This window comes from Danio rerio, chromosome 18, assembly GCF_049306965.1.
Source record: "Danio rerio strain Tuebingen ecotype United States chromosome 18, GRCz12tu, whole genome shotgun sequence".
In the NCBI taxonomy this organism is placed as follows: Eukaryota; Metazoa; Chordata; class Actinopteri; order Cypriniformes; family Danionidae; genus Danio; species Danio rerio.
Window position 1 is genome coordinate 42,757,445 of NC_133193.1, and position 11,929 is coordinate 42,769,373.

Sequence of the window (11,929 nt, forward strand, 5' to 3'; positions counted from 1 at the left end):
TGAGAGCGCTCAAGAAAATTTGTGTGTGAGCAGTGCATATTTGAGAGCGAGAGAAAATTTGAGAACTCGCAATCAGTTTTGTCCACAAACAGAGGAAATCCGTGCACGAGCATCACACAAGGTAGAGAGCAAAGCTCTTCAACGTTATGTGAAGAAAACAACTTTATTGTTTGTATGAAGTAGCCTACTTCATTAACAATATGTGCTACCATTTTACATTGCTGCTAGACGGATTTGCAACTCCATCTCTTTAGCACACACCAGATTCAATTGACAAAATTCCAATTTCACTCAATTTAACTTTGCAGCATATACAGGAGTTGGTCTACTGCTACCACATTGAGGTTATGTAATTTTGGTTAATCACAAGTTGATCACCGAAGACATAACATAGCACAACTAAACTTAATGAATTAGACAGCAGTAGACCTGCAATTTCTGTGTGATGTGAGGCAAAATGGAGTCTTTTTTTGGTGGAACTCGTTCTTGTGCATTATGCTGTGGAGACGAGGCGCAGCACTGTTCAGTACTTTTTCAGAAAATCGCATTTGTATTTTTATATATCTAAGCAATGTTCTTTAATAAAAAAAGGTTTGTTTAATTAATACAGATCTTACAACCATACCTAATCTGTATATATTTTATTTTTCTGTTAAAAAGACTCGAAAAGACTCGAAAATCAAACTGCAGGACTTTGGACTTGACTTGAGACTTGTTGCCTTTGACTCGGGACTTGACTCGGGACTTGCCTGTCTTGACTCGGGACTTGACTCGGGACTTGAGGGCAATGAATTGAGACTTACTTGTGACTTGCCAAACAATGACTTGGTCCCACCTCTGGTGCACTGCAACTAACACGCCAAAACAATGGTGGTTTGCAAAGTGGAATTACAGGAATTTTTCAAAAGTAATGAGAAAACGGGAGGGTGGCGGTAGATGTGTGTGAAATATGGGAGACTCACAGGAAAAACAGGTGTGATAATAGGTATGATATAGTTTGTTAGGATTGTTGGGTTTGTTTGGCTGAGATACAACTATTTAAAAAATTTTAAACTAAAACTAAAAAATTTGTTCATCAAAATTTACAATGTTAATTTTGCTAGCAAACATTGTTACTCGTTTGATGAACTATTAATCTGTACAAACATTTGAACATTTGCCATTGCATCTTTATCTGTTTTTGTCAGTTTGACAGATTCACGCACAATGTTCTTAACCAAGCCTCTCTTACCAATAGTTTGCTATGAGGGAATGATGTGTATAAAGAAAGCCCTGCCCCTTTTCAATATTTCAGTTGGAAGTACATCAACATACTGATTGAACTCTCAGCAACTTCCGGTTCATGTAAACTTTTAAAGTTGTTCAAATTAAGTTCGTAGCAATGCACATTACTAAACAATTTTTGTTTTACATATTTATAGTAGTAAATTTATAAAATATGTTTATGGAACATTTGTACTCAGGTACGTTATTGACATGTACCCCTGAATACATTTCTGGAGATTATTAAATATGTTTTTTTTTTTTTTTTTTCCAGTTTTTGCAAATCCACCTAAGGCTGCTGTGTTTGTTTTTTAAGATCTCAAATTTCTCTCGCAAGTGCCATTCACACCTGCTGTTCTCACGTAAATCCACTAGAGGCCGCTGTCAGTTGACTAACTGACCAACCAATACCATTACCCACCCCCTTGCCTAAACTCAACCAACAGTGTTTTCAAAAGCAATCCAGAAAATCAAAAGCCCTCACTACTGCCTGGTTTTTACCACATTTTCAGATTTTACCGCATTCTCATCCTGTTATTTACTTGTTTATTTAGTTTTTTGCCTTTTGTTTTTGTTTTACCTGCTTTCTGGAACCATTCTTCACCAGACTTCGTGGTCAGCTCCTCTGCATCTAAATTCTGCCGAAGTATGTGGCAATCTACTGGGCAAACAGGTAACATTGGAAACGCCACATGGAGGTAAACAGTTAGGTTGTAGTGCAAAAAGAAACAGAAGCTCTGGGGGGTGTCATACCACTCCGTAGCATTCGTTTTAAAGACGAAATGCAGCTATTTATAGCTCTGACTACATAATTCGCACTCTCCAGAAATGTATACAGGGGTACATTTTCACAAAGAGTCTATGTTGTAAATTTGTTAAATCAAATTATTCGATTAGTTTGGAGACAACATGAAAGAATTAAGTTAACTTATTGTTTGTTTTTTACAAATTTAAGTGGATCGAACATAAAACACTTAAGTTATACCCCCCAAAAATCAAGATATATGTTGTTGCAGCTCATTTCGAAGAAACACAAAAACCTTTTATGTGTTTGTGTGTGTGTAAGAACCAGCTCTGTGGTCAATATGACATTTTAATGATGTCTGTACACGACCTGCGTTTCATCACACAGACTCTCACAAACCACAGAAGAGTAACACCGTGTCAACTTGTACTGCATTAATACAGACGTGCTGCATAATCTCTCCAGACATTAAACATATTTATGATGTGTGCCATTAGATTTATCATTCACGATGGATTGCAGAGGCCACTTCTGAATTCAGATGAATGGAAAGTCGTGGGTTTCTCCGAGAGCTCTTTTGCTCGAGTGCTTTTGCAGACAGGAGGAAATGTCAGTATGGTTTTGTCAAAGATAATGTGTCCTCACTGACCTCTCATTAAAGCAGGTACAGAGGAAACGACCCCCGGCTTTTGGGTATTAATATGGAAATGAGCTGAGAGGCTGATATCTGATGTCCTTCTCGGTGTACGGCAGCGTTTATGGACATCTATCTAATCACATCTTCAACAAAGCAAATCAATGCGGCGGTCCGACAAAGACAAACTGCTTTATGCAACACAAACCGCTTTCTTCAATGTGTGTGAAAGTATAGGTGTTAAAAGCTGAACTTGTGTTGTAAGAAAAAAAAAAAAACTCTGGGAAACACGCATACACTCTCACATTTACACACACACAAACACACTCATACACTACGGCCAATATAGTTTACCCAATTTACCTTAGACTATTGTGAGGGATGTAAACAATAACAATGGTCCTATTGTATTTCCTGTTTTACACTTTTCATTTTCATAGCTTCCGAGACTCTAAAAAGGTCCACATATTGATAAATAATGTTATGATAGCTGTTATTTTTTTTAAACAAATGCTTACAGCACTCAAAAAAATGATATGTTGGCGTTAATTAACTTTTTTTTGTCCACTGGTTCCACGTAACCGAGTTAAGTTACCTTTAAGAAAGAATATTAATTTTAGTGAACTTAAGTTAGTTACATAAAGGTAATGTAATGTTGTTTAGTTCAATCAACGTAACATTTGTAATTTAGCTTTAATCAATGTAGTTATTTAAGTTCAATTATTCTAAAATTGATATTGTTATGTTTAACGAAATAAAAAAGCATTTTCCGTTTCATTGAGTTTATTCAATAGCATTTTTACAGATTTACACATTTTCCAGCAATAAAATGATTGTCAAAATCCAAATACTGTCTTTATCTGTATCTTCACTTTTTACAATAAGTTAAAATATTAATACTATTAAAATAATAGTAATACAAGTATGAAATAAATTGAAAACAATAAATGATTTTAAAAATATGCTTACAAAAACATCATAAAATACACTTTTCAAAATAATACTTTTCATATATTACAAAAAACATTCAAAAATAATATTCTGCCTTTAAATGATTTATCAAAAATATACTTAGAAAAATTAAGTCTTCTTTTGTAAACTATACTGTACCTTCTTTACACTGAAAAAGCAGATAACACTTCAGTTGTTCAAAGAAAGATTAACATTTTAAAGCAAAGTAACACGATCAGCATTACACCATAAATTAGACCAACCATCACAGAACATGCAATAGCTACACACATTCATCTCTCTGACACTTGCACCATTTATGCACATTTGCACCAGACACTTTCTTACAACCACTCCCTATATCTAAAAAACAAAAAACAAAACATTGTGCATGAAGTTTGCTTCACACAGGTGTGTGGGCTTGACAAACCACATGTAGAAGCATTCTTAATTCTTAAAATTTTTTGTATAATTAGCACATCTTGGGTGTATCGCCTCTTCTTGTTGATTTGCTGAATGTGTCCTCAATTGTAAGTCACTTTAGACAAAAGAGTCTGCTAAATGTTAATGTAACTGTAGATTCATAAGGTGGTGTTGCACATCAAGGTTTGCGCTTCATCATGCCCAGCATCCTAAAAAAGTCAGGTAAAAAAATTAAAATTTACCAACAGATCAAAGGAGAAAGGAGGAATTGGTTTAAGAGGAAAATACAAAATGTTTTAAAAAATAAAATAAAATAGCTTACCATGTACTCCCTCACTTAGGGGCTTTGAGGATGCATTCACACCTTTTTTCCACTGGTGATGTTCTAAATAACATGAAATGACAATTAGTAATTTACTAAATAATTAGTAGTTAAAATTACTTGTAATTTTTACTGTACATCATTTTAATGTGTGTATAGGCATCTAAAGGCATAGTACCTGGATGATCCACAGTCTCCTCAGCCAGATATGGGACTTTAGAGGTTGAGCTGTAAACCTGTGAGGGAGAAAATAGATGTGAGTGAGCAAAAATTTAAAATAATAAAATATAATAATATAAATAGCAAACTACTAAACTTAAAAATTTAAACGTGTTAGATGACCAAACAAATAAGCTTACATTAAATATGTCATCATGCTAGATGCCATCCTATTTAAGTGTCACATATGCTTGTCAAGATTTTTTTTTTAAGTTAACAGGCTTGAATACAATTAAATAATAAATAACAATGTGCCAACACCACATTTTAATTAATATTATGTAAGTTATCAAAACTGGCATTCAAACTCGACAAACCGCTTGACACTCATTTAAAATAAAGATTATCAAATCAAATAAAAATCAAATCACTTTTATTGTCACATTATCAGCAGCACGTGTGCTATGATGAGTGAAAAGCTTAGACTATTCTAACATGACTATTCCTTACTACCAACGTTTGCAACTTTATTTTGGGGGAGTTAATATATACCAAGTATAAAATTTCACAGGAATGCAAAACAAACTAAACATTTATCTGTCTATAATGTGGAAAAGACACAGGGAACATGGCAATTTCATAGCAATACTATACACAAACACAACAGAGTATTACAAGAGAGTACATTTATGATTCAAATGTTGTCACAGCCTCAGTATAAATACATAAAAAGTAAAAAAAAATCTCACCTGTGTGTCCACATTGGGGAAAGCTTTGTGCACGTTCGCAATTTGTACTGTAATCTTCATCTTTTGATTCCCATAATATGGCGCCGAGCAGAGAGTGATCGTTGTGGTTTGAATCTTCTTACTTCCTGTGTTGTTTTGAAACTGCGCATGTGCAGATATTACTCCAATGCTCTGGTGGATTTACTCTAAAACAACAGGCACGAATGTCATTCACATAAGAAGTTTGAGATCTGAAAAAGCAAACACAGTGGCCTCTGGTGGATTTGCGAAAACAAGAACTGCAAAAAAATGTACCTCCACGCATGTGTTTTGTGATCTCCAAAAATGTATATAGGGGTACATATCAATAATAAACCCGGGTTAGAAATATTTGTATATGTATTCCATGATAAGCATCATGACACCTTATTTACTTTGTCAGTTCTACTCTAAATTGCCATTTGTTTGAAGAACAAAACTGTTTGCCACACATGCACATTGTTTTATATCCCTGGTCTATTATTTGCTTGAGAATTCCACTCTCTAACACTGTAAATAAATCTGAATAAAGATTGCATGATTCACCACCCCTCCAAATATAGTGTATATAATATGGTAATATTCATTTATTCATTTTCTTTCGGCTTAGTCCCTTTATTAATCTGGGGTCGCCACAGCGGAATGAATCGTGAACTTATCCAGTATATGTTTTACGAAGGGGATGCCCTTCCAGCTGCAACACATCTCTGGGAAACATCCATACACACTCATACACTACGGACAATTTAGCCTACCCAATTCACCTGTACCACATGTCTTTGGACCTTGGGTAAAACTGAGCACCTGGAGGAAACCCACGCGAACGCAGGAAGTACATGTAAACTCCACACAGAAATGCCAACTGACCCAGCCGAGGCTTGAACTAGCAACCTTCTTGCTCTGAGGCGACAGCACTACCTACTGCGCCACTGCGTTGCCAATATGGCAATATGGTGTATATAAAAAAAAACACATATACTTCCAAATAACTCCAATATCCCAAATATTAAAAATAATAATAAAAATGCCAAAGCTTTTTTTTTTACATTGAATGTAAACTTTTAGAACAGTGATAAATATATTTTCAACGAATCAAATTTGACGTAGCTGATGGATAACTTTTTATAAATAACTGAATCTGAACATTTCAATTCAACATGTCGCTTTGTTATTATCATGCTATTACAGGGTTATTACCATGTAATTATGCAATTATATATTTTGAGGAAGTTTACACCAAAATACACTTCAAAATTACACCAAACAACATAATACTCTAAAAATAATACAAATTTTAATACAGCTATTATATGTATAAAACTTGCATTTTAATCAATCTTTTAAAAGAGGGGAGTGACGGTGGTGCAGTGAGTAGCATCCAGTAGAATCCAGTAGGATTCCATATGAGAACCTGTGCGGTGATGCTTGATGGTGGTTCGCGTAGGGTGTGCCAGATCTCTGCTTCTATTGGGGGTTGACAGGTCCTTCCCCATAGGTCAGTGTTACTAATCTAGTCGGGCCAGCGAATGTGTAGAATCTTTTTGAGACAAGTGTTGATGAATGTCTGGATTACTCGGGTGGTAGTTTTGGTTATCCTCCAGGTTTCGACCTTGTACAACAATACTGACTTGAACAGATGGGTCTTGGATGTAAAGTAAGTTCTCTTAAAGCTCAGATGTTCTTGATTTGGGTGAATACGGTTCTTGCTTTGCAGATTCTTGACTTAACGTCTGTATATGTTCCACCCTGCTGGTCTGCCCAGGTAGGTAAAAGAGTGTACCTCCTCCAGTAACTTCCATTCAGGGTTACTGGATTGTTGCAGCTGGAGTTGATCTTAAGAATCTTGGTCTTCTCTGTGCAGATGTTGAGTCCAATCTGTGATGATGTGGCTGCCAACAAAATGGTCTTCTCTTGCCTTTGCTGGTGGCTGTGGGAGGGAATACACACATACATAAAATGCAGCTTTGAAATGTTTTTGAAATGTGGATATCATACTTAAAAAAAAAAAAGCTTTTCAGAATTACATTTTTCAATGTATGTACTGTAAATATGCATGTTAAAAAGTCTTTAGTGCACACATGCAACAGTCTTAGTGGTTGGTACACATTTATAATTAAAAGAATTCAAAGGAGACATACAGTTTGAACTTATTTGTGGAGTGTGTATCATTCAAAAATATATAATCACATTTTTAAGTACGCATATTGGTTTTTATAGGCTTTTATGTCCAGTTTTAACAATCATATCAGAAAAAAAACAATGGTCTTGTGTTATGTTTAGTTTGAGTCAAACCCATTTTTCCATTCACCCAAAAACAAACACAAAATATGATGCAAGGAATCGTGCGCATCTGGCAATTCTTTCAGCATCGCCCCTCACTCTATCTCACTGTCTACCTGCTCTTTTCTCGGTTGCTTTTGAATAATTCCCTCTCATTAAGAGCCGGTTTTGGGCCATGGGATCTCAAGCTTTGACTCAAATCAAATATTTAACACAGGCTAAACAGCTCAAGAATCAATGATGCGGTTTGGAGCTCACACCTGTCGGCCCCATGGAGTTACACAGCACAGTAATGTGTAATGGAATCGATATGATGAGGAAAAGTTGATAGTGATATTTCTGTCAGTCTGACAAATATCCCATCTTGCCAGGCAGGGTGTAAGGCGACTGTCCGTCAGTAACCAGCCGATCTGGTATATCTACGTTTTTTTCCACCGCTCTATAATTCAACAGTGACACTGAACTGGACCTGTCAGATGGCTCATATCAAACAATCACATAGACAGACTGAACCTCGCAGAGAGATAAACACCAGAGAATCAATACTGAGACAGATCAGCCGAACACAGAGACAATCAAAATCACATAGAACAGGTTAAATAAAAGGGTAACACTCTGCTTCATAGGACTGTCATGAAACCTTTATAATCATCACATGACATGACATGAATGTGAATGAGATTTCATGCATGCTTATAACTGTTGTTAATTGTCATTTGCAGTTATAAAATTTTAAATAAAAAGATGACATTGTTGTGACAACTTGACTTGAACAACTACATCACAAGCTGTTTTTATTTTTGTCATGACAGCTGGACATAACCAAGAAAACAAAACATGTAATAAATCTGGCATAAACATGATTGTCATAAAGCCATAATAAATATGTCAGGGATTTTATGACAGCATTATTAATATATTTATTATATTTTTTGACCTCAACTACAGTGGTACAAGCTAAATTTGTCATTAATGTGCCATTAAATTTGAATGATGCTCTTTATAATTATTTATACAGCATAATTACACTTTTAATGAGGCATTTTAATGAAAAATTACATTTGTTCCAATGGCACAATTAAAATGGCCTCATGACCATCATGTTTTTGACACATTTATGGGCTATACTCGTGATGTCTGGTCACATTGCCAGGTCAGCTCCTGCTCCATCCTGACCGTTTGCTCCACGGGTCTACCCTGTCCTCAGTATCTGCAGGCTCTAGCCCAGCTCCCTGCTCCAGCTCCAAGCTCTATTGTTTCCTTTCGGGCTCCCTACTCTACTGTATACTCTCAAGCTTCCTGCTCCACCGTATCCTCTCAGGCTCCCTGCTCCACTGTATCCTCTCAGGCTCCCTGCTCCACTGTATCCTCTCGGGCTCCTTGCTCCACTGTTTCCACTTGGGCTTCCTGCTTCAATGTTTCTTCCTTGTTTCCCTTCTCCAATTTCCATCTAGACTTCTTACTTTACCTTCTGCATTGATGCTTGACTAAATTTTCCCTGATTCCCTGCTTTACCTTGACCCACTGCTCTTTCTTTACCCACCGCTAAACTCTGACCCCTTGCTCTGGCCTAACAATCTGTTCAACCCAGGCCACTAGTCCCACTGGTTTCAAGGAACCTGAACTAGCCACATGTTCCTCCTCTTTGTAGCTCTGTTTAACTGCCTTTTCTGTTTTGCTGGGTTTCGTAGATAAGTTGCCTTCCCTCTTCTTGACAGGTTTTAATTGTGAGCTATGTTTATAAATATAAAGATATTAGACTATAGTTTTAAATACTTGAGAGTTAACATGACTGAAAAGTCAAGAGGACATTTGTCAAGAAGTGTTCAAAATTGAAAAAAGCATCTGTATATATATATATATATATATATATATATATATATATATATATATATATATATATATATATATATATATATATATATATATAAACTGCTCAGTTTGTTGTAAGCAGCCCAAAAGGTATTGTAATGAAAACCCTGGATTACATTCTATTCATCTCACTTTTCATTGTGAAATGGTGTATCAAGAGGAATAAAAAAAGTCTCTTTACTTGATAGCCAAATCTCTTCCACACAATAAGAGAAAGTGAGGAAATCATGAAAAAATAGGCAGAATGAATAAAAAAGCATTTTTTTTTGTTTCTTGAGAGGATTGATCCCGGAGAGGCATCGTTTGGATCAGAGACTCTTCAGATAATTATAGAGCTTCTGATAGCGTGTGACACAGTCTTAAACCTCACAGCGGTGATATGGATGAGAGAACAGCCTCATCCCTGGTGTCACTGCAGAATGAACATCAAACGATTCTCCCAAACGCAGATCCAATCCGACGCCTCTGTTATGGTTTGAGATAAATCCCCTTTCTAAAGCCATTAACACACAGGAATCGAGCGTTCCAAAATATCACTCACATTCTTCAGGAGAGCTCAAGCATTAAACAAGACAAGTGCTAATCGTGTCCATGAAGCTGAAACAGGTGTGATGTTGGTTCAGGGGTGAGCATGGCGCCACCCTCAGGCCAACTCTGCATTCATGTAGAACAGATGCAGATCGTTTTAATTAATACAGTTTTTCTTTGGGGAGTCACTTGGTAAATTCAGAATATTTAGATTTGTTTTTAAGATTTTTGTTTTCTTTTATTTATGTGAAACGAATAAGGTATTCACTATAAGAAATAATAAATATAAACATAAATGTGGCGATGTGGTGGCGCAATAGGTAGTGCTGTCGCCGCACAGCAAGAAGGTCACTGGTCAGTTGGTATTTCTGTGTGGAGTTTGCATGCTCTCCCCGCGTTCAAGTGGCTTCCCTCTGCGTGCTCCGGTTTCCCCCACAGTCCTAAGACATGTGGAACAGGTGAATTGGGTAAGCTAAATTGTCCGTAGTGTATGAGTGTGAATGCGAGTGTATGGGTGTTTCCCAGTGATGGGTTGCAGCTGGATTAAAAAAAATCTGATTATAAAGACTTTACTGCTACTATATGTTGTACAATTATAACATAAACTGACAGCCACAATGGAACCCTTCTCATAATTGGTAAGCATGTTTGTTAAATTGAGTTTTATTTGATGCTATTTTGATTTTAAAGGGCACCTATAATGAAAATCAGCTTTTGTAAGCTGTTTGGACAGAACTGTGTGTGAATATTTAGTGTGTCCACTGTCATATTGGAGTGATATCAACCCAACATGTCTCTTAAAAAAATAAATAAATAAAAAAAATTTGATGTTAAAATAGGACCCAAACCCCAGTGATTTTGAGGCCCATCACAATGTGATGAAGGAGTAAACTGTAAATTGGCCCACTAAATTGATTGACAGACGCCATGTTTCTATAATAACATGTTTAACATTTTTTTGCAAATAATCTGGGATTAAAATACATGTTACAATTGATTTTTTAATGTTTTTTTTTTCAGTTTAAAAAGTATTCAAAGCAGAGTGTGTTTGTAATTTAGACAGTAAAATTCTTAACCGACATAATCACAATGGCTGCATGATGTCAGAAAAAACACAAATGTGTGTGTACTGCAAACAGCATTTGTGTGGTACTCATAATTTTAGAAAAGCTTGAATAAACTCTACCACAAATACATAAAATAAGCTTAATTAGTATTTTTGACTAAGGAGCTGTATTTCAGCTATATCTGAGTCTGTCTTTGTCACTGACTGCTGTTTATCTGATGTGAAGCAGACACATGTGGGAACAGTGGGCAGGGAGAAGCAGCTCATTTGCATTTAAAGCCACAGGCTACAAAAACAGCTACGGTATACTCAGACACCAAATGGGCAGATTCTGGAGGCTATAATTAATTATCTGATAGGTATTTTGAGATTAAACTTTACAGACACTTTCTGGAGACACCAAAGGCGTATCTTACATCTCGTAAAAAGGGTAAAATAAGTGCCCTTTAATATAATATTAGAAGTTATAATCTGAAAAAAAAAAAATACTTGTGTACATATTTCCAATAGCAAATTAGCTGTTTAAAATGAGAATTTGCCTCTTTTTATTATTTTACACTGGATATGCATACAGAATGCTCTATTTTTTCCCAACTGTGCGTGAATTGTACTCTTAAACATGCACAGTAGACATACCCAAGGTATTCTAACAATATTGATGTTGTTGCTTAACTTGCACAAACTCCACAAATCTGAGCAAACACCGCATTGCTTGGGTCACAACACTCTGAGTCCTCTCATGACCCCTGTTTCTCACTTATTATATTGCATGAGCCCATTATTTTAACCCTACTGACATTGTAGTAAACACACACACACAATGAATTGTTCTTGATCACAACCACATGCACTCAAATTGGGTTGGTTAAAAAAATCATACATAAATACTGCAGTGGACCCACACACACTGACTATTTTT

General features: G+C 35.9%; 1 long non-coding RNA gene across 1 annotated transcript; it reads right to left on the reverse strand.

Moving 5' to 3' along the window:
- Positions 1–3,407: 3,407 nt before the first annotated feature.
- On the reverse strand, positions 3,408–5,320 carry LOC137488229 (uncharacterized). Its single transcript, XR_011007182.2, has 4 exons — positions 5,247–5,320; positions 4,517–4,574; positions 4,339–4,401; positions 3,408–4,225 (listed from the first exon to the last, which is right to left on the reverse strand). It is a non-coding gene; the product is annotated as an uncharacterized lncRNA (long non-coding RNA).
- Positions 5,321–11,929: the final 6,609 nt, after the last annotated feature.